Consider the following 23,417-nt stretch of genomic DNA (forward strand, 5'->3'; position numbering starts at 1 on the left):
ACTAGTACAGAGGCCTACATTTACTTTTCCTACAGGTAAGTCTGAGAAGCATTTCGCCCTTACAGAACAAAATGCCACTTCTCTTTAATTTTTCCATTCTGCCATAGGGCTGCAGCATCCAAGTGACAAAACTGCCAGTTAGAGAACTATGCAAAGAGCTTCCTCTGCTTTCTTAAGCCACTGCCAAAGGAGGCCGACTGCTTTGGGTGTCTTCCACGGGCAGCTTCCCAGGTGCTGCTTACAGAGCACAACGAGCATGCCAGGTGCCCGACGTAATTCACAGAAGAGCTAACCTCTGCAGGAACCCAACGCAGAGTGTAGGTAACTATGAGCTGCAGGCTTTCTTCTGGCCCTGCTCCGCATTTTTCAGCCGTTTATACAACAACTCGAGTGACTGCTTGATGAAGCTGCAGGGAGCCTCCCCGGCCACACACGTGAAGCCCGAGGTTTCCAGTGCGGGAATGCTGTCCCCATTGGCCGGGCATCAAACCTGCCCTCATGCCGTTTCTCAGCATCCCCGTTCCGACACCGGTTTCTCCTCGGGGGAGGGTTTCAACCCTCAGCCTTCCCCCTCTCTGCAAAAACCTGGGACCCGGGGGGGGGTCCTCGCCGCTACCCCGGGGAGCGGGCTTGGCCCCGCAGCCCTACCCTACCGCCCTCCCCCGCGAAGGAGGCGCCAGTCCCCTCCCCACATCGCCGGTCCCACCCCCGCTGTGGCCGAGGCGGCCGGGCAGCCTCCCCCCCGCATCCCCCCGGTCGCCCCTCACCTTCGGGCGGGTCCCGCAGGAGGCTCTGCCGGATGTCCAGGTACCGCACCTCCGCCTCCCGCCGCGGCCCTGGCCCCGGCGCCCTCACCGTCAGCCCCCAGGTTCCCGCCCCAGGGACGGAGCCCGAACTTTCGCTCCAAGCGACGCGGGCCCGGCCGGCCGCCTCGAGGCGCAGCCCGCGGAGCGGCAGCGGTCCCGCCAGCTCCAGCAGCACCTGGCCCGACACCGTGTCCCCGCTGCAGTAGCAGCCGCCACCGCCGCGCCGGGCCTCGTCCTCCAGCACCAGGGCCAGCGTTTTCACCGCCCCGCCGGCCCCGGGGCCCAGGCCCGGCCCGGCCGCCGCCATCGCTCCCCGGCTCCGGGTGAAGCCTCCGGCTGCCGTCGACGGTTGCTTTAAAACCCGCCCGTCTCCGCCAGCGCCCCGCAGCGGAAAGTCCCGCCCCGTCCCGCTCCTCATTGGCCACCGCTCTGCTCTTCGCCCTACTATTCGCCGCGGGCCGCCCTTGGGCCCCCCCCCCATCCTCATTGGTCCTTCGGCGGGGCGCACGCTGGGAGTGCGTCACGCTGCGTGATCACCGCGGAGGAGCCAATCGGAGGCGGGCGGCTGCGCGTGGACAGCGCCCCGATTGGCAGAGCGGCTGCAGCTCCCCGGCGGGGCGGCCAATGGCGCGGCGGAGCTACCACGTGCACAGCCTGTGGATAAACAGGCAGGGAAGGGGCGGGGCGGGCCGAGGGGGCGGGGCGGGGCGGGGCGGGGCGCTGAGCTGAGGGCTGAGGGCTGAGGGCTGAGGGCTGAGGGCTGAGGGCTGAGGGCTGAGGGCTGAGGGCGTCGGGACGATTCCTTCGGGCGGTCCTGGCTCTCGCCGTCCCACCTCCGGCCTGTGGCCGCTGCCTCGGTCCCCTCCGCGGGCTGCTGGGCTCTGCGCTGTGGAGTAGGGCTTTGGGCCCTGGCTGGGCTTCGGTTCCCGTCATGGCGGCTGAGGGAGGGAACTCTGAGCCAGGCTCTGCCTTGCCTTCGGTCTACAGCCCCTCCGCACCGGCAGCCGGGGTGGCTGAGAATGTTAAATAGGGCAAAAAGTTGTGGTGCTGCTGTTCCCCTCGCCTTGGTTTGCCTTGGAGTTCCTTCAGGAGCTCTGTACCACACAAACCCCTTTCCTGCCCCAGCTGGGGGTGAGGGGGTTTAGTCTGTAAATGAGCCCAGAAGCCTCACTGTCCACACAGATACTGTAATTTTCTGCACTTTGTAATCCAAGAAGTGCCCTGGTTCAAGAGCTTGTTTCTACAAGTACGTTTTGTAGTTGGATAACTAAATGGGGACACGAGCTGCGTGCTGTTACACCTGAGTAGTGTGGTATAAACCCTTCTGGACAAATGATCTTTAGGTAATACTTGGAAGACTTTTCCACCAGAATAAATGCAAAATTTCCTGTTATTTCCATTTTTTAGAAGTACAAGCTCAGGAAAAACCCCAGCATCTAAGAAGGACTGGCAAATAGAGCTATGTTGGTAGGTGAGTACAGCCAGATCCAGCAGCCTGACAGATGTGAGGTTGCTCCAGCTCTGGCCCCAGGTCCAGCCAATAGCCAACCCAATACACCTTACAAAACAAAATGCGTATATTGGACAGATACTAAAATTAATTTTGTTCTCGGAAGTGTCGTATTTTATGATTGCCTGAGTTGGCAGTAGTGCATCGTCCTGAAGGTGTGTACAGTGAACGATCTGCCAGGATTTCCATTGGTAACGAAGCAGTCACTTCCCGGTCCGAGTCACCTGCCTGCTTGAAGCTTCTGACAGATGCATCTTCCTGCATTCCTCCACCACACTAGAGCATTGGAAAACACCAGCCTGGTGTTTCCCAGCTGACTCAGTTAATTACTGAAATTAGCAAAAAATATCTTCCAGACTCAGAGCCTTGGCTTTTAAATAACTGACAAGATAACGTCAGACTTCCTGAGAATCCCGGGATACTGTTGTGATATCCTGTCCTGTGAAATGTAGGCTCATATTCAGATTTACTTCTGCGATGAAGAACTCGTCCTTGCCAAGAATGAGGTAGGCCCTTTGAACACTTTTGGTTGGCTACCAGTTAATGCATACCTCTCTGTTAATCAGTAATAACGTGGGAAAAAGTAATGTGGTTACAGAGGTGGTGAATTCATGGGCTTTATGTGGCCCCTTGGCCACAGATTCCCCAGCTCATGATGAAGAATTATGTAACTAAAGAAAATAATGCCTTGATGGTTGGTTGAGTATTTAAAGAATTTTTGGATATTCATATCCCTTTGTGCTTTTTGAAATAGTTTTTATAGAAACTGCAGATGTTGCATTATATTTGGGATTTGTTGTGTACATTTGTTGTGTACAAAATCATGCTATCTCCGTTATTTTTTAGTTCAAAACTTGAACGTCTAGTTTCACATAAATACTTTCCTTATATCCAGTTTTTTACATTAGCAAGTATCAAGTTAGTTTTATAGCTAGCCAACAGAACATGCTTGGGTGTGCATACTGAATATTTGCTTATTTGGTAAATTTGCTTAGGTACAATGTGTGTATGCAATTTCTTGATTTTGAAAGTATGATACTGGGGGGGGGGGGGGGGAAGCACAAAAGCCCACAGCTCCCTTTTTTTCTTGTATAAGTTAGATCCTGTATAAAAGGAATTAATTCTCTTATGGATATTATGTGACCATTGAAATGTTGCCTCCCGTTATTTTTTGCAAGTGCAAATTAATTAGATAGGGAAATGAATAAACATGGGCAATTGCTTACGAAACAAAACATTATACAGACTTAGTGAGAGTTAGGAGGCTTGAATAACTTGAACGATTAGCCTGTAGACGACACAGTTAATAGGAACATTCTGTCACAGTGAGATGATACTTATTCCAGATGTTTGTTTGCCCTTTAATACATCAGCAGGATTCAAAGACCAGAACTTATTTAAATTGTCATGGAGCGATTGGTTTTCTCATCCACCCATCTTGAGAATATTTTCTGGTGCATGAGGCATTTTAACTGACCAACACAGTGAAGTTGCATGAATGGTGGAAACTACCGTGTCACTATTTTAGTCTTTGAGAAGCCAGAAGGAAGGAACAGAAGATGAACACTCAGACAGTGTGGGTGTATGTGTGTGACTGGACATTTGTGTGGGGGTGCATGTATAAAAGAGCAAGAGATACATTAATGTGCTTGATTATATTTTCATTTCACTTACTTTACCACTTTATTCAGGACTGTGTAAGAAAGAACTGCCTGAACAAGTTAACAAATGCACAAGTTAGCCTGTAAGAGTAAAGAATACACAAAGAAAGGTCTCATGTGGAAGTATCCACAAAGCTGTGAACAGCTCCAGCAATAATCACAGACTTTGTCTTGAGGGTGAAGGAACCAGGAGAACATTTTCCCACAGCAGCTGGTAATATCATAGCTCTGCTGGTTAATTTGGAAATGACTGCTGTGGTCAGATTACTGAATTTAGATAGATCTAACAGTGTAAGTTTCTATATGTAGTAATTATTTTTAACTCATTTCAGTGCACATATTGAAAACAGGCTATGCAACCTAGACTTTTTGAAAGTATCATATAGATTCCAAGTTTCCACAACAGGAAGGACACCTGATATATAAATAACCATTTTTGTGGAAGATACAAGATAATAAGTGATCTTATCACCAGCAGCCTCTGCCAGGAAGGTCTCTATTTTTCAGGGATTCAAACAGTGACTGGGAAGGAAGTGCAAAACTTCATCAGTATTTGCTGTCGTCTACGAGCTCAAAGGGAACAGAGACAGAGCTCTTACTCGTGAGTCAGGCACCAGCACTAGGAGCTTGCCAACTAAGCCTTTCTGATCTTAATCAATAGCCTGTCAGTTTAGAGAGTGAACAGCTATTTCTGCTACTGGAGGAGGACTTTGAGAAGTATTTATGAGAGCTGCTAACAGCTAATTTACAAACTGTGGATTTCTTATTTGAGATCGCTGTGCTGTAACATCCGTTCAAGTGTCTTCCTTATCCAATACCAAACACAACTTGAAAAAAAACCATGACTGAGCTGCAGTTGAGTTCAGTGGAAAAGCCACGAGATAGGCTCTGCTTAAATGAAGGCCTCACAAGGGCAGAGAACAATGTGTGAACTTCGTACTGGCCTTTCTGCATGGTAGGGAGGATTTGCCCATATGCCTCGACCTTTATTTGCAAATAGTCTCAACTATGACTAACGTCTGACAGATGTCAGAAAGCAGTTGAGTGAGAAATGTTTACCCCTGAAAGCAGGTATTACGGACTTTTTCTAAGTTCCACAAAAGTCCTCAGAATATAGGGCCTTTTTTTGCCAGATATTCAGAAATGCTCTTTCTGGGTTTGTTTATGGAGTCAGGACAGGGAAGGATGGGAGGTCATTCCTTTCTTTCCCTAGTTCCTGGCCTCTTACCAGTGAGTTCTTTCATCAGCACTGTGACAAAAATGAAGCCCTGGAGCCAAGTGTGAATTCTCCCTGGCACTCCCAATCAGCATAAGAAGGCAACGAAAGGGTATTGGTGACACTTGCTGTCACGTACAGTCTTTCATTACTTTTATTGTATTACCAGTAATTGAAAGGTCAGCCAAATTTTTCTTAGACAATTAAGTGACATTTACAGATAGGAGACTGCAAGGAGCCAGAGATGCTTTTCCAAGTGCTGCTGCAAACGGAGTGCCCAGCTAGTCTGATGTGTCACTGCTGCCAGTGTGTAAACCGCCAGTAAGCATGTTTTTAAGAATCATGCTGTATGTGGTACATTGAGAAAAGCAAATACGAAGATACTGGCCCAGGAATCTCAAGGTGGACATTTTATCTCAGCAGGTGTATGTTCACACAACCCATCAGTCAAAGTGCATCTGGAAATGGAAAATCACAAGTGACAGTGGGACAGCTGATACAGGAAATCTCAGGCAGAGGAGGGGCACAGCAGGTTGCAGTAGGGTCATGACCGAGAACCAAGCTCTCAAGGCTCACGTGCTGAGTGCTTGGTTCATACTGCTGCCTCCTGCCCTATCCTTACCTTCTGAGGAGTGGGAGAGGTGTGTCTTGTCCCTGGGTCTAGAGGTTGGGGTGGAGGAAAGGGTTAGAGTGCAAACTGCAAGGGATCCCTTCCACTTTCGGTAGCAGCACTGTGCCAGGACCTTCCCCCTCACCTCCAGATGAACAATCACGTGAGGCAGTAGCAGCAACCCTGACTGCAGGACAAGGGTCCCCATACCAGTTCCTAGCCCAACACGTTGGGATTGCATCCCAGCACGTGATGGACCATCATGTTGTTTCATGCACCAGTAAAGAAAACACTTGAGTGACCTGTTGTTTGCTTAAATATTTATATAGTGATTCAGATTGCAGGATCTGTTATGGCTAGTTCCCTTACATAAAAGTGATCTAAATCCAGCACTCAGTCGGGCAGCAGAAGACTGCTCGAGGGTGGCTTTGGATGTTTACATCCACTACAGGCTTTGCAAGGAGTCTGAATAGAGAAAAATGGATGTGGTTAGAACATCCCTTCATCCTGGTGTCCCCTGAGGACAGAAAGATTTATTGGGGTTAGTGGCGCCTGCACAATTAGAGTGGCCTTCTGGAAGTGCTCCTCTGGAGGAAGAGCTTCCTACAATTGTAGCATGCACCCCTCTGCATTTCAGTGACTCTGACTTCAAAGCAAGGTGGTCAGAAATATTCCTATAAATATCTGACACAGAGGGAGGATGCAGATTTCTGTTGTTGAATCAACTCTGAAACAGCAGCTGTATTATTTATGTGTGGATCGTGGTTTGGTGTTCCAGCTCAAGGGAATGAATAGCCAGAAAGGGAAAGGGGAATTAACAAACTTATTTGGGTTCTTAGCTATGTGCTGCTTTAACTGGTTCCTACCATGGGCTGTAATTTGTGGGTTTTGAGGGCTTTGTAAAGTGCCTTTTTTTAAATTAAAACTGAAGAAGTTTGAACTCGGGGTGAATCTGGGTCTTGTACCAGAAAACTTCACACTGAAGGGAAGTGTATGCCTGGATGTGAACTCATCTTTTGGTAGAGTATTCCTGTAAACAGGAATGTGTGCCTTGGGGTGACTCTTCAGCCTTATCAGTTCATACCAAGAGATGACATTGAATCATAGCTCCAAGGAAACACAAATGGCACATCCAAAATCTTTGTAAAGCTAGTTCCAAGTGTGCTACTTGCTGGACAGCATCTGGCTGAAGCAGTTGCTCTCACGGCTGTGTCGGGCTCTCAGCATGGTCCAGCAACACAGCAATTAACAAATGTAGAGGTGCTCTACGTGAAGCGGTTTTTTCACACCACCATTTCTGATGGCTGCTGCTGTTGCCCAGGCTTAGGAAAGATTTTGATATTGAAAATTGAGATAATGGAATTCTTTATGCCAAAAGGGCATGTAGAGTAAGAGCCACAATGGGTGGAAAGTGGAGTCAGCAGCCTGAGATGACACGAGTGATCGACAGGAGCCCGGGATCACAGTCAAGCTCTGCTGATGGGAATGCATACTTTAACTTAGAACAGTGTTATTTGGCATTTACTGCTATTTCAACGTAGTTTGCAATATAGACACAGCATGATTCTGTCCTTAAAAAGATGCATGTGTCATGAGGTGCTTATGCTCAATGTCAGATTGTTGGATGAAGAAGAGAAATTATGATGTTAGGGAAGTTGTACAAATGCATTCAGATACTTGATCTCCTATGCCTGGAGTAGCAGAAGCTGCTCCATGATGTGAAACATCTTTCCTTCTAACACTTGGAGTTGGGCTTGGAGTTTAATAGTAGCTGCCCAGAGTTAAGTCCATCTAGTCAAGCTAACCCAGTACCACAAGCTACTAAGTTTTCTGTGTGTGCTTTTGCTCAAGCTTAAAGTCCAAGCCAGTAGTTCAGTCATCATATAATTGCTTAGCACAGGAGGGGAACAAGTGAAAGAAGGGCACCAACACTGGTAAGGTGTGTGGAGGTGAGGTCTCCCCACATGCTGCCATCAAGAAATTAACGCTGGATGGCAGAAGGCAGCAGAAAAGCAAACATAGCCCAAAACAACACAGCTCCTTAACAGCCTTTCCCTAAAATCTAGAGACCAGAATAACCTTGGACCTGTAAGCAAGTCATATCATCAGGTCAACCAAGGATATTCTTGGTGTCCAAGACAGGATGTCGAGCTCCTGCCTCCTGTGCTTTGGAGGGAGGTAGAACATCTCCAGTGATGGAAGCTGACTGACAAATCTAGGGGAAAAAATCCTCTTACATTTACTGTTAACCAGCTGATGCTGCAAGGCATGAAATCTGATTATAATTATTGTCTTAGGGTAGAGCTGCACCTTCTATGAGTGTGCGCCATTATGGAAGTGCATCAGAATCTCTCTCAAATAATTTCATAGTTCCCTGGGGACACCAGGATGTTTTGAGTCACATCTTCCTCCCCCTTTATGTGCGTACAAGCAAAAACTCTTGACAAACACTGGCTCAGAGCATGCACCCTAGAAAGATACTGAATCTTGCCATAAAGGTGCCAGGTCATGGCAACACTGTTATTCCCTCTACTCACCTTTGCTTTTTATTCATCTTTCTTCAAGGAAATGGTGTGTTAATTCAAGGTAGAAATTGGTAGTTTCTAACTAGTAGGTCATTGTTTTGCTACTTTGTATGAGGTTGAATCATTCCCATTACTGAATTTGTCTAGATATCTATCAAGAGTTAATACCGTCCCAAGCTTTTCTGTTGATAGGCTGAAGAAGTTGAATCTTTTATACCTCATCTAAATAGGCCCATTTTCTCAAACGTGGGAGTCTTTGTTTAGAAGGGTGGCTTTTTAAAACCATTAGTGGGTTAGCCACATTTAAAAATATTTAAATGTTTCTTGGAGAAATTTGTTGGTAGACCAGTTCAAGCCATGATTAAAACAGAAATGAAAAAGCTGGGCTGGCAGTATCTTGTTAAGCCTGTATTTCCTTTTAAAATAAAGTACACAAATTATTCTTAAATTGTTTATATCTCAAAAGAAGAACTTCCATCCCAAGGTACATTTGGTATATGAGAAACTGCTTCAGTCTGCATGAATTTCCTTGTAGAAGTTTAGAAGAGGTCCTGCCCTTCTATATTAGCCTGCTGAACTGTGAGGGGTTAGAGATGAAATTACCCGAACCCTTCCCATTAAACTTTAACTGAAACAAAACACCCCACTGGAACAGAGGTAATAGTGCTTGAAGGAGCAGATGGAGCCACTGGATTCCAGAAAATATCTTAACCTAGCAACTTCAGTGGCTGACAATATCTGATGGAGAAAAAAACAAACACAACGAGCTAATATATTCATCACCAGAAGAACCCATCCCCAGTAGCTGCTCATGGACACACGGAAAACGCCTCTTTCTTCTGTACTTTCCATCCAAGCACATTGTTCATTACTGACTTGAATGGCATCCAGCTCCCAAAATAGCCATTAAAGCCACCTCCAGTGAGCCCTGCTTCTGCCCCTTGCCCGAGACATGTGCCACTTGTTTCTGGCTGAAAGCGCCTCCTCTGTCCCACAGCTTGTCCAGAGGCTGGAAGTCCCTGCTCCACTCTGGGTGCTGTGAATTTGGCAGCCCGTGCCTTCAGTACTGATGTGCTCTTACCAAACTGTGGGAAAAGCTCAAGTCTTGGCCTTTCCTATCCTCAGTCATTGATGAGACATTGTAAATGGTCCACATTCATAACTGGCTCGTAAAAGTGAACACAAAGGCAATTAATTTTACTGAGAATGCAAAATCCTTTAGGGTATATTCAAAACTAGAATCTATAGTGAAGTGTTGCAAAATGATACCGTGAATTTCATCTGCCTTTGTACCACAATGGTAACACAAAGTAACTCACACAGAGAAAACCACTACTGATGCCATCCAGGTAGCGGTGGTCATTGAATTAGCTATTAGCTGTTGCACTAAGAAAAGAAGTCTTGCCATTATCAATAGTAATACTTTAAAAACACAGTGTTCATCAGCTGTCACAAATGCAGGGAGAACAGAGAATCCAGCAAAATAAGTGATGCTGTTCTGCTTAAATACACAGCTCGCCCATGTCCTGATCGTGTCATTCAGCTCTAGAATTGCCCTCTCCTACATCTCAGGAGTTTGTAGTAAAACCAGAAAAGTGGTATTATCTGTGTGTTATAGATATGCATGTATACATATATGCATAAATATATATGTATAAAAGAAAAGGAGAACACACATAAAACTCACTTGCTATGGTAACTGTTGTGGAAGCCAATAATGGTCAGCTAGCTGTGAAAAGCATGGGAGATAAGAACACATTTACTGTTAATACTGTTCATTTTTAGAAGAGCGGACAATGATACAGCTATTTTGACAGTTTCTTCTGAAATGTGAAGTATTAGGCATTGTCAGAACCAGGATACAAGGTTAGATGGACTTTTAGCTGCCTGATGTTGTGATTCTTATCTTCCTCCATGGGGTGAATTAGAATTCTTTGGATCAATGAATGTACACATTCTTTTCTTGTATCAGACAACATTACACATCCTCTTGTCATTATAATACACCAGAAGATTATTTTCAATGATAATGAGCAAGACCACGTCAATCATAGGACTTTTGTAGTGGGAATTTGCTTCTTACTATATCTTCCATGTGCCAAATTTCCCCCTTTTTTCTTCTTGAATTACCACTCAGAAGTTGGTAGCAAAATGTTCAGAATTTAAAAAAGATAAAAAGAAAACGTCTCACTTCTGCTGCCACCAGTGCTCTAAGTTATACAGGCATTAACTTCTCCTGTGCATCAATGATTATAAAAATGGCACAGGCAGAGCCTACATTTTATTCTGCTTAAATATCTGTACAGATCACAGCTTTTTGCTGATGGACACTATTGTTGGAAAACATTAGTATGCGCTACCTGTGTTTTCCCATGTTCAAAGGAAGCAATCACAGAGCACTTCATTTATTTTGCTAAGAGCTCAGTAAATGCTGCATTGTTGCCATTCTGCAAAGAATGTATTGTCATGTAGAGGCATTATCATTAACAGATTCTTTTCAAATTCCAGGAAGAGTGTGATATTTTTATTTGGCATAACGAAGTCTAAGCACTTATGAAATTTGAGTGTTTTAAGGCCTTTAATTTCCTCCACACTCAATTTTTTTACTTAATTAACTGGAAATTTCTTCTGTGTAGACAAGTTCTAGGCCCCATGTTAGGTCTTGGGCTTGGTGTGTAACTGATGAAGACACTATTGGTATCCACAGGATCTGAAAAAAGTAGAAATGGATTACAGAACATGCCAATTGTAAAACAACTGCATCAGGAAGTTAACTTATAAAGAGTGGAGATTTAGCTCAGATGTTGATGGAGCAACTAACTTGAGGTGGCTGAAGTTAGGCAATCAGGATCCTCTTAGTGCCTCTAGAGAGAAAATTGCATTTTCAGATGTGTCTCAGTCACTGTCATGGATTTGGAAGTCAATCTCACTCTGAAATTTTAGGAAGTTAATTCACATTTTCCAGTATGAGGGATAGGAGCATAAGGCTTCCTGAAAGTCAGTAGGATTTAGGTTCCTAAGCTGGGAAGATACTTTAGAAATGGGATACTTCAGCACATTTTCCTTATCTTTGTTTTGGTCATTCTGTTCATTTTTGTTTGGGACTATTTGTCCTTCTAATAAATAACCAATTTGCAATTAATTATAATTGATTAGTCTCTTCTTCAGTATTCATACTTTGATAATCTGTAAAACTTCCCAAAAAAAGTGGTGTCATAATTGTAACATTTTGTACCTTGACATTAACTGTATATTTCACTCATGGCCAATTTAAAAATCAAAATAGAAACTTTGTAATATTCTCCCTTTACAGTTTGGGTTATGAGAAGCTGAGAATTCCCTTAGGCTTGATTGATAAAACATGGCATTTATCCTATTCCTAGGATGACGTTCAGCAAACTTTATGACAGAGGGAAACAGCTGGTAAAGTGGGTTCATGGAAAGGTGAAGGTAATATAGACATAAAAAACAAGGGGATAATGATTTTAAAAGGGATAATAGTTGTAATAACACCATTAACCTTTTGCTTCAAATTATTGAATGTGTGGTCTCTTCAGCAGACTAATCAAAGGTTTGCATTAACTGCAATGCAAGAGGAAGTGGCAATATACAACCTGAGGTGATTTTTTCCCCTCTTCCAATTATTCACTATCAAACATTTACTTAAAAAAAAAAACCAACAACAATAAAATAAAATAAAATAAAAAAACAAACAAACAAAAAAACAGAAAAAGAGAGAAAAACAGCCCTGTGGCTGTTGAAGACCCCTTCCAATTTTGAAATGAAGCTGGCTTGCTTTCAGAAGAAACAAACTCCAGCTTCCTTCCTGCTTTGTAAGAGGTGGATTTTGCTAGGGAAAAAATAAATGAAAAGTAAATATAATTTGCTATAGATAAATAGAAATTAAAGTCAGAGATGTAAAGAGGTAGTGAAGTGTTACAGGGCAGACTGTCAGAGCTAGCCCTGAGCTGTTTGGTGGTATTGCATGGGGGGATCAGCAGCAGAGCTCCACCTCGAAGGGCAGGCATACACATCTCTTCATAAAGTGTAGGCATGTCATTGCAGAGGCCTGATGGCTCACTTGAGACGTGCGAAGCTCCACGCTGCTCTGTCCGGGTCACTTCTGGTAGCTAAACTGCTAATTCAGCCTGGATTGGAGAAAAACTTCCTTTTTTGCTTTCATGTTACATGCACACAGGGTTGACTAGCAGAGGCAGACTATGCTTTGAGAGTTTATTCACATGCTAAAAGGCAAATGCACTGATGGTGGAAAATTGCCGTTGATGGTGGAAAAGCTCACGGTGACTGGATGGAATTGTTCAGGAATTTGTCCGGTTGGACAAATCTGCTTTGTCATATGATTTTGCAAGTGGTGATCCTTACTGTTCACTTAAGGCGTCTATCCAAGGTGCACATCAGAGCACCTTTGGTTGGAAACCTCCCTTCTGTATGCAGTGAGCGGAGAGAGAACCACCTGAGTTAGACACCCCAAGCAAGATTGTCTGCCTGGCTTGCAATGTGTCATGTCAATCTAGTATGAAAGGAATAAGTGTAAAAGGAAGTTTGCACCGTTCCTCGCTGACAAAACCTCCTATCATTAACAGCTCCGTTCTGTGGAATCAGAAGACGGTAAAAGACTTCAGGAGCAGCGTGCCTTGAATTTGAATTAGCCAGATTGAATTTAAAATCAACAAGCTGAAAGGGCCTGAGATAAGAAGTCAGAACATTCAGAGGAAATGAGAACTGTTCTGGGAACTAAAGGTGAGAGAAACACTAAGTCACATTAAAAATATTCAGCAAGAAAAGAGACACCTTTTCTTTTTCTGGACACCTTTTCTTAGAAGTTGTCTATAATCAGTAACCTTTCCCAGGCACTTTCCCAGGCTGTTTTTAGTAGCTGAATCCTTTGTTTCAAAACCACCCATTGATTCAGTGCCCTAAGTGAGAAGTAATTAAGGTGGACAGAAATCTTGCCTGCTGTATGGTTGTATGAGGTATAGAGGAGAGAGGCAGAAAGAGGAGTGAATGAATTTTTCCAAAAGGTAGCTCTCACAACACATGTGAGTTTGCTGTAGTGTATCGTTAAATACATGTGTATGTAGATGTGCAGCTCTATTCATCTGTCTATTGATCTATTTATTTCCATATACACACATGCTGATGTACATATGTGTGTGTTCCTGAAAGATAACGAACTGTTTAGGCAGTACTTTGTCAGAATATCATTTAAAGAGTTACATCCTTTTAATACACAGTAGTTTAAGCAAACTCCAAGGTTCTTACTTGGCAATAAACCCATTAAATCATCTTAAATACCATGTCATAATGACAATTTAATGCCACCAGATGTGGCACTAGGGATTTTTTTTTTTTTTTAAATGCTTTCCTGGAGATACAGCTTCCTGAATTTTAAACTCTCTAGCCTGTTTGCACAGCTGTTAGATCACAGAGCTCTGCCATCTTTTTGCCTTGCATCACTTATTCACTAAATCATGTGTGGCATGACTACAAACTCACTGCATCTAAAACGTTTAGGCTCATATCCACTTCACCCTCGTAAAGGCTGAATAGTTGCACCGTATGGGAGAGGGTGTATGAGCGTTAAAATCCGAGAGCAGTATCCATTCCAGCTGTGGAGCTCCCTCATGGGGAGATTTTAGAGATGCAGTCAGAAGACTACCCTTTTCACACTTCTTTTCACTGGCTACCTAGCATCCTGTGGCTCTGTAAAAAATACAGATGCCTGGCCACTTTCCTGGCTTTTCTCACCTTGTTAGCCAAAAAGGCAACCAGATTGGTAGTACGGCACCACTTCTACATGAGAGAGACTTGAGAGAAGGACGTGTTAGCAGCGTACAAGAGTCCAAAAAAGCCCTCTCACAAACAAATACTTTACACACTGCATATTTAAATAGTGGAGAAGCCATGGGAGGCTGTGGAAGAACTTAGGGACCAACAACAGAAATACGTTAAATGAGGAGCAAAATGAATGGAGGAAAGATGCTTTCCTGGCTCGGAAACACGGTGGTCCAAAGCAACCTGTAATCCAAGAATTCCCGAATTTCTGACTGACAGAGAGCAGGAGACCATCTAATGAGCAGACTGTTGATTTACCTGACCAGCAGCACTGGACCAATCAAAGCCGGGACACTGGGCCTTTGCTCTGACCCAGTGTGGGGGGACCGTGTTGTCAGGCTTTTTGTCACGCTGTGAGTTTGTCTGGGTGAGTGCTGCATGATCTGTGATGGCAAATGCGGCTGCTGTCCCGCTGAGACCTCGCGTTAGCCATGCATTTTCCCCTAAAAAAGGTGGTGGGTACGTGGGAGACATGTTGGCAAGGGTTTGAAATGAGGTGGTGAATTTTGTGCAATTAGGACATGCTGATAAGTGCGATCACAGCTGAAGCACAAGCACTGATGGTGGAATTTGGAGCGGCTCTTGGATGAGTCAAAATCATGGTCTGTGACCCCAGGGGATCGCTGCGGGCATTTCCTGAGGGTCAGGAAGGTGGGCACAAGACACTGAAAGCCTAGCTGTCAGTAGGTGACAAACACACTCAGCTTGAGTGTGATTTGGTGGTGTCGCAATACCGACCTCCTATCAGTGCCAAAGGATTATTAAATCCTGATTTAATGTGAATTAGAAATACTCTTCAAAAAGCTGACTCAAAGCCCAGTGGAAAGATTACCATTGCCTTGCATGGAGTCTTGGTTTGATTTGCATTTTGGCTCTGGGGCTGACATATGAGTGCTTGAGCAGCTCTGTATTGAAGAGGGCATGAAATGCTGTCTAGATGACCCTCCAGTGAAGTGTAATATTTGATAGCATCAGTAAATACAAAGCAGAAACAAAATGACAACAGCATTTGAGCATCTTGTGATAGCAAATGAGGTGGAAAAGTTAAATGGATATAGGAGAGGATCCCCAGAGGTTGGATCGCAGCATGATGCTGGTAGGAGCCCGGTTGTTACCATACTGATATCAACATGTGGAGCTCTAAATCTTTTTGGATCGTGGCTGAACAGAGATTTGCTCGTAACTGCCTTTTCTCTTATTCATACTGTAGAGGCTGTCCTCCTCTCCTACCAGCAAACAAATAAAAACTCTGTGCCAGCTATAGCAGCAGTTTACATGGAAAAGCAATGAAGCAATTTCAGCAAAGTATTAGATGTAATTTAGGCTTTTTTTTGCTGTCACTTAGCAGCTAGAAAGAGGAGATGCACTGATGTGCAGAGCCGGGTGTGTATTATGCAAACTCATATCACAATCTCATTGACTGTTTGTGGACCCCCATATCTCTCTGTTTCCATCTGTTGTTTTAAGACCAAGTTGTTTGGAGAATGTCCAAATTCCTTTCCCTTTCCCAACTTTGGTGAAGTACCTGCCTGCCTTAGGCTCCCTACATAGACAACAGGGAGAGAGGCTTCTCCAAGGAACATGATCTGCCAGGGGATGCTCCTCTACTTCTCCCCCTTCCGTCCTTCCACCCTCTTCCCCTGACTGCACAGGGATTTTAGAAGGTGCCTAAATACATCACCCCAGTCAAGGACCAGAGTTGGATGGGGTGAACTGGGGCTATGCTGCTGTCTTCAGCTGGTCACGGTTCAGAATTAAGATACCACAGACTGTAAGGAGTATGAATGTGTGATCCACTGGTTACCCACGGCCCACGGGTGGGCAGCAGCAGAAGCTGCCATGTCTGAGTGTAGGCAATATCTGGTGGCTGATGCAATATTTCAAGAGATAACAAGGGAAAGTTGAGCTTATCCAAGAAAACAGAAATGACACAGAAGATAAATAAGCAAAGCATATAAAACATAAATGCAATCCTATTAAAATTAAGTGTGTTTTAATTTCTGAAAAGAATGACATTTTGGTGTTAGATTTACTGAACAACAAAAGATTACATGCATCATTAAAAGAAAATGTTTTCAAGGGCCCTTTTAAAAAATTGTATCCATGTTTGCAATTGCCATGTGCAAAATATAAAAATCAGAGAAGGGAAAAAAACAGCAAGCAGTGGAAATAGCCCATTTTGTGAATTATAGGAAAAAATATACCATCTGTGATTTAGTGTAGTTCCCAAGATCCCATCTGTGATCGAAGCACAGTCCTCGTTGAAGGCTGAATCCCTGAGCCATTCCATATGATAAAATATTTCTCTTGGAAGATGCTTGGGCTAATGGGTTTGTTTTTCTGGAATATGGCTCTTCTAGATGAGACATAAAAGCCTAGAGGCCTTATTTCTCCTCCAGTGGCCGACTACAGCTGATGTCAGGAGAAGCAGGAGTGAAAGGAGGTCAAAGATCTAACCACCTTTTCCTTCAAAATTTCTATACTATTTATCAGGTCAGGTTGTTGGGTCTGAGAGGTCTAGATGGTGATTTCATTATCTCTGGTGTCAGACGTGCGGTCACTGGGCTCCTTGCATGAGGAGGGCTCACTGTGCCGCTGTACAACAGAAGCTCTATTTCCTTTTGTTACTGCTATTCAGTTTTCAGCAGAGTGAGAGAGAGAGTGATCCCTTAAACTGGCGCAGGCCTCTGATGCAGATGCACTTCTGCCGTCGTCCGATGCCTTTATATGTGTTGTCACTGTGATCTCTTGGTCTTAGTCCAAAGGTGGCCTTGGCTGTATCAGGTATTTATACAAATACAACAGATTTCATTCAAATTCTCTATTAATTACACATACACCTACAGACTGGCGCAATTTCAGTTACCACTGAAATTTATATTTGAATAATAAATGCATTCACCTGTTTAATATATGTTTATACTTTCAACTCTATATAATTACATGCTGGTTATACAATTATAGAAAATACTTGCATATTTTGCACAATTATGCTATTACTGAAATAATGCCTGCAATAGAACTGCGTGTATGTGTGTGCACGTTTGGTAAAATACAGCCGTGGTTGGTTGTTTCAGAGGCGTCCAGAGCTGGTGCCGCTCCCTCTCGGGGGAGGCGTGCTGCCTGAGCAGACGGCGATAGACCGCAGGAGCGTGTGTGTTACTACTGTTATCACCTGTGGGTGAATCTAGCCCTTTTACAGAATGGTTTCAGCTTTATTATAAACCACCTGATTTCATGCTTGGCTGGCCCGGCTCCCCGTGCCCCTCGGTTCTGACGCCCAGCGCGAGGTGCCCCCCCGGCTGGAGGTGCGGCTGCCCAAGCAGTCACCCCAGAACCACCGTCCCCCCTTACGCCGAGCCCCAGGCGGCGCTTGCCTCCGCCGCTTCTGGGACAGACGTTTTGCTGTGTGCCTGTGTGTCCTCGGAGCGCTTCAGGCATCCTGCCAGGCTCGCACTACCCGCTGCCGCGCGAGCGTGCGAGGGACGGGGCAGATTCGTGTCACGGCATGCTGTGTCGTGCTGGAGAATACAACTGCAGCTGGCTCTCATACAGCCCTCTGGCCTGGGTGCTCTCCTGCTTGGGGGGGTCCTGGTCACCGCCTTAATACAGATGAATAAACAAACAAGTAGCAGCCATTGATAGCAGCAGCATCTGTGTTTGTACTGATGGCGAGTGAAACGATTCACCCAAGCTAACACGACAAAGCAGCGTCAGAGCTGGGAGCGGGACGCTTGCCTCCCACCTGCCGCTCCCGGGATCAGCCGGCTGCCTGCACAGCACCACGTGGCAGAAAAAAAAGGCCCGTTCAGTGGGATAAATATCCATGCCGTACAGGTCTTGCAGCCAAAGGGTTAAAAAGAAATGAGTGCATTTGGCGTTCTCTGCGGAGTGCCCAGAGTCTGAACATGAATGACCAAATTGCTTTTTACTTTTTAAATTAAGGCCTCTGTCTGTATGCACGCAGCTAACACTGCTGTTCCATTAAATAAAAGAATTTGTTCCCACTCTTATTTTTAATAGGGTAAGACCCTGCCGTTCCATCTCACAACTTTACTGACACGAGATCTTATTAAAAGCAATTCTCCCCCCTTTCCTCCTTGAAATCTGAGCTTCTGATAGCTTCATCCACATTGTGTTTATTTTATATACACAGCTCTGCAGCTGCTGCTTCCTTCTTCTCCGATAAATGACAGCATAACTGTTGCATCCACTAAAAAAGTAAATAAAATTAAATGGGGAAGAACAATACATCTCTGGCAGAGCATAATAACTCTTTTAAGGCACGTATCTAAATTGTACAGCCTGATCTTAATTGTAAGGATAATTCTTTGTTATTTCAAGCAACTTGGAACGCGACAGCAAACGCACACTCTTGGCAGTACATCCAGAGAGATTTCTGTGGAAACAATGGGGAGAATTCTCCTGAACTGAAAGGAGATTGAAGCGTCTTTATTAGGTTAATAGGGCTAGAGTCTGTGCTGAGAAAGAATGGAAGAATATGTTATGATCTGTTGGAGGGTTTTTTTAAGCACAGACAGTGCTGGATGGGGCCCTGCGTGGGTGTTGTGTGGGTGGGGGTTCAGTGTCAGCGTTGGCAGCGAGGAGCCCCTTGACCAGCCAACCTCCAGCCCTGTGTCTCGCTCCCCGGGGAGGACCAAGAGCAGGAGGTTTCCCTCATCCTCCCCAGCTGGTGAGCCAGGCTGGTCCCATGCTGGACCGGTGCCGCTGACGTGTGGCCCCATCCAGGCTCCAGGCCAGTGCCTTTCTGTTATTATTTCTCTCTGTTTCATTGTCTCTGCCATCGCTGAGGAAGCCACTGCCAACAGTGGAGGCCAGCAGCAGTGTGCTGGTAGTTACTGGTGCTGCGTAGCCACGGCTGTGGGGCTGGGGTACAGTTTCAAAATGTCTATTCAGTCCTTAGACAAAAGTCCTCTTGAGTTTGCCCAGAATTTGTCTGAGGAGCTGGGAAATTATATTAAAGCAGAACAAGCGAGAGAGAGTAATGTGAACTCAGACTATTAAATTAGGAGAGGACAGTATTTATGGTAGCATCAGAAACTGGAATTGTTTTTGACAATCATCCAACTCTGTCTGGAGTAAGGGGAACCTGTGCAAATGTGTGATTGGCTCTGCTAACAGCTTGGCTGATTCAGAAACTGCATAGCTGAGACTCCAGGGTAAAGCAAGTTGCTTTCCTGACTGGTGGCTGGGGAAGAAAGATGACCTGGTGAAGTGATCTTATGGAGGAAGGGAGAAGAAATACTTCCAAGCAATGAAGCACTATCCTTGGTGAGATGATAGGAAAGAGTAAGAGGACAGAAATACAGTCCAGGTGATAACTTAAAAAATGTAGAAATCTTTAATTTAAAAGAGAGATAAAGCTACATAAGGTGGGAGGTGTAGTGTCTGTTTTGGAAGTAGCTAAGACCTTGGGAAAGATCAGGCTGGGCAGGAGCGCTGCTGCTCTAAGGGAGTAGCAACAGTTGACAGGCAAGGTGGATGCCTTATCAAAAGGATGAAGGAATAATGGCTATAAAAGGCACGAAAGAGGTTTCCAGAGCAGGTGAAGTAGCACTTGTGGGAGATTAACCCCAGGTGTTATCTGGGAGATGTCTGGAGGGAGAGGTGAAGAAGGGCACTGGCTCAGCAAGGCCCGGGGTGGCTGCCTGGGCGCTGCACAGCAGGACACAGCCTCTCTGCTCCGCAGGGTGTAGAGCCGGTGCTCGCCAGCTCCGCCGCTACTGCCCCGTGAGCGATGCCCGGCCATCGGTGTGGCACCGCAGCCTGCGCAGGCGTCCCCGGGAAGATGCTGTGGGGACCGAGTTCTCTGCAGAGGGGCCCCCCGTGCCGGGAGGGTGGGCACTTGCAGCTCCCCATGTGTCTTGAGGGCAGCTTTAAGCCTTCTACGCATCACGTTTACCATGTAATCGGTGGCCGTTTACCCCTGCACCGAAATAAATAGCAAGTTGTTTACCATGGCCTCAGCCTGCTTTCCTGCCCTGCGTGCAGGGCACTGGCGGGGTTGGGTGCTGCCTGGAGGCCAGACTTGGGAGGGTGGGGTGAAACCTCAGCTTCCAGGAGAGGAGGAGGAGGAGGCTTCAGACCTCGATCATGTACCTGCTCTGCAAGGCAGGCTGAGGCTGGCTGTGGGTTACTATTCCAGCGTAGCCTCAGGGATAAATAAAAGGAGCCGTGTTCACATGAATGCTGCCCCTTGTACCAGCTCCAAGTGTCAGCAGGGCAGCTCCTTGTCCTCAGCCAACCCAGAGGAGAGGCTGAGGCACTTGCTTGTCGCCCTGTCGCTGTTTTAAGGAGTTCATTCTGCCGGGATGGACCATTTTCTCTCTGCTCTGTTGCAGCATGGCTGTGAGCAACACAGCATAGCTCAGCTCCCCTTGGACCAGCAAATTCCAGACAAAAACCAAGGACAACATCTGGCCCTTTGAAATCATCCAAGAAGTACCAGACGCAGCCTGGTATGAGAGGCAGGAGGAATCTATAAACCTGAAGCAGCACTCTCATTTTCTGATGCTGCAGTTTGGTCAATGGCAACAATGTCATTGCTGGGTCCATTTTTGTCTTTTAATTGGGAGGAAGATTTACAGCTTTTATAGTATCTGGTCTAGCCATTATCATACAGATGCTTCTTGCATATGCTCCAACTTGAAGCAAAACACAAAGTAGCTTGATATTAATATAAGCTAGAGCTCATCATGAAACAATCACATCACCAGAGATTTATCCTTTGGTGAGGGCAAGAATTTCCCTGGGAACGGATCAGGTTTTTCTCTGTGGTCTAAACACTGAATTAGAACCAACGAGGTGACGACGACACAGTGGGCAAAAAGCCTTGCCCGGTGAGTGCAGGGCAATAAATGAGGTTTTCGTTTAGTTGCATAAGCTCTTAACCTTTCTTGCTGCAAAGTGCCATCTAGTGTTCACAGCCAGGCCGGCCAGCCCCTCGGCCAGCCAGGAATTGCAGTGTCAGGCTGCAAGCAGCTTAAAAAGACTAGGGGGAAGACAGACAAGTAAACAAACTTTAATTATTACTAACCAGATGTGATCGGTCTTTAACACATGATTGTAGCAACCGAGGCAAATGAAGCTTCTTTACTATGTCATGCAATAGGAGATGTTTCAACTGAGTTCAAAAATTAACCTGGATCTCAGAAAACAACGTGATCGCACTGAAGGAGCATGTTGTTGGGAAAGCAACTGTGGAATTTCATGCACAAAATATATGCCCAATGATGTGTCAAATTTGCATGTGCAACGAGCATCGTGGCATTATTAATGTTGTTTGTGTTACAGCGGTGCTTCTGCGTGCTCATGAGAGAAGTGGAATCGGGCACCGGACACACGGAGTGGTGCTGGATGGTCCCTTACTTGCAAGTTTGCAAGCCAGCTGCAACGAGTAGGTGAATTCAGGAGCAGGAGAGCACCTTAATGACCATCATCTGCTGTGTAAGTGCATGCAAGTTAATTGTACATGCAAATTAGTCATGCAATAGCCTAAAATCACACACAGCAAAGACACAGATTAGCATCTAAAGTGCAAGAATCGGGGAGGGATGATCCACAAGAACGCTGAGAAATTGGAGCAGAGGGGGAGCTAAAAAACTGCACAAAAACGACTCTGCATCCAGATTTGTATCTGAGGCATCTTTCGTACTGGGCTGGGGCTGACCTGATAGGTTTGGAAATCTCCCTGGCACATCTCATCACCCCTAAAACCACCGTGAGCACAGACCTCAAACACAAAGGTGGTTATTATTATTTGCTGTTATCTGGATAGCGCTGACAGCACTTAGAAGTGCCAGAGGATTCATGCCTTGGGTTTTGCTCTTGCAATGGCCAGGAGCAGAGTCTAATTAGCCCAAACAACATCCATGATAGAGAACAGCCCTACTGACAGGGAGCAAATTAGGTCTCTGACCTAGCAAAGCGTTTAACCATGTGCCACATTTTTTAGTACGTGTATCTCTGGATTAAGACCTGGATGATGCAACCTCTTGCTGCCTCTGATTTTTTTGACTGCAGTATGAAGCCCAGCTCATCTTGCTGGCTCAAAAATATCTGTGTACAGTATTAATCTGCTTTCTAAACTGACTCCTTGTGTCTGGACAAAACACCAGGGTTTCCTCCTAAACTGAAGGATCTTTCTCATCTACCTTCCTAGACTTTTTGTAGGAAACCCCATCCCGGTGTTCAGCCATGCACAGCAGCTGGCTCCGCACTGATGCTGGTCAGCAGCATCTGGGGAGAAACATAGAGTGACTTTAGCACATCTGTGGTGTGACCACTTGCCTGATGTCTCAGCAGTAATGCAGCCCTTTTCATGACAACAGGTCACCTAAGGGGCTCTTAGTCCCTCTGTCCAGTTGCACACTCACACACACACACACAGGATCTTAAGGCTGTCTCAGTATGAACGACAGCAGCTCCTCCTTTCTGTTTGCTCCTTTGCGATCTGCTGAATCTCTCTTGCATTCCTTGTCCCACTTTGGTGATAAATGGCAGAGCGAATACAACAGCAATGAAGAACCTGGAAAGCTGTGCAAACTACAGGGGATGCTGAGAAGTGCCTAGTTTTATCTTGGAATTTGGGAAGCAGATGTTGAATCTGGTCTTGAGGGAGTCACCTTGCTGTCAGAACTGACATGACCTTTATGAATTTCTCAGAAAACTCCTTGGCAGTGAGGACTTTGTGAGGAGCTACATGTCCCTCAAAGGGAGTTTTAAGATTTACCCTGGATCTTCTCATGCCATGGCAGAGGCCGGGAGCACGTCTGCTTTGCTTACCAAGCCACATTATAAGCTTGGTGGTTCAGGGTGGGGAGAAGAGGAGGTTTAAGGAGACTCCAGCTGGAAATTGGTGGGTGTTACACTTGATGATCTGCTTGCACCCCTGTCCAGGAAGCCCCTGGGACAGTGTGCCACAAAATATTCCCCTATGATAGCTGCTCCTTCCCTGTACTTGTTGTTGGACATCTGAAATCACTGGGCTAGATGGACCTTTGGTCTCACCTCATGTCACTGCTCTTATCTCCCACGTTCTTCAGAAATTCCCACCTCTTCTGATCCACTGTGTTGTTTCCACCGGTGTGACAGGGCTTGGTACCACAGAGGACAACCCCACTCCTCTGTCCCTGCCCCACTGTGAAATTGTGTATGTTCCTGGTCCAAAAGTTGTACCTATAGATGTACTGCATGAAGCTGGCAGATGAGGT

General features: G+C 45.6%; 1 long non-coding RNA gene across 1 annotated transcript; it reads left to right on the forward strand.

Annotated features, from left to right (window-relative positions):
• The first annotated feature begins 1,603 nt into the window (after positions 1-1,603).
• On the forward strand, positions 1,604-22,111 carry LOC116961913. The gene is made up of 3 exons (XR_004407232.2): positions 1,604-2,822; positions 12,933-13,089; positions 21,499-22,111. It is a non-coding gene; the product is annotated as an uncharacterized LOC116961913 (long non-coding RNA).
• The last annotated feature ends 1,306 nt before the right edge of the window (positions 22,112-23,417 follow it).

This window comes from Tyto alba, unplaced genomic scaffold, assembly GCF_018691265.1.
Source record: "Tyto alba isolate M040663 unplaced genomic scaffold, T.alba_DEE_v4.0 Super-Scaffold_41, whole genome shotgun sequence".
NCBI classification, from domain to species: domain Eukaryota; kingdom Metazoa; phylum Chordata; class Aves; order Strigiformes; family Tytonidae; genus Tyto; species Tyto alba.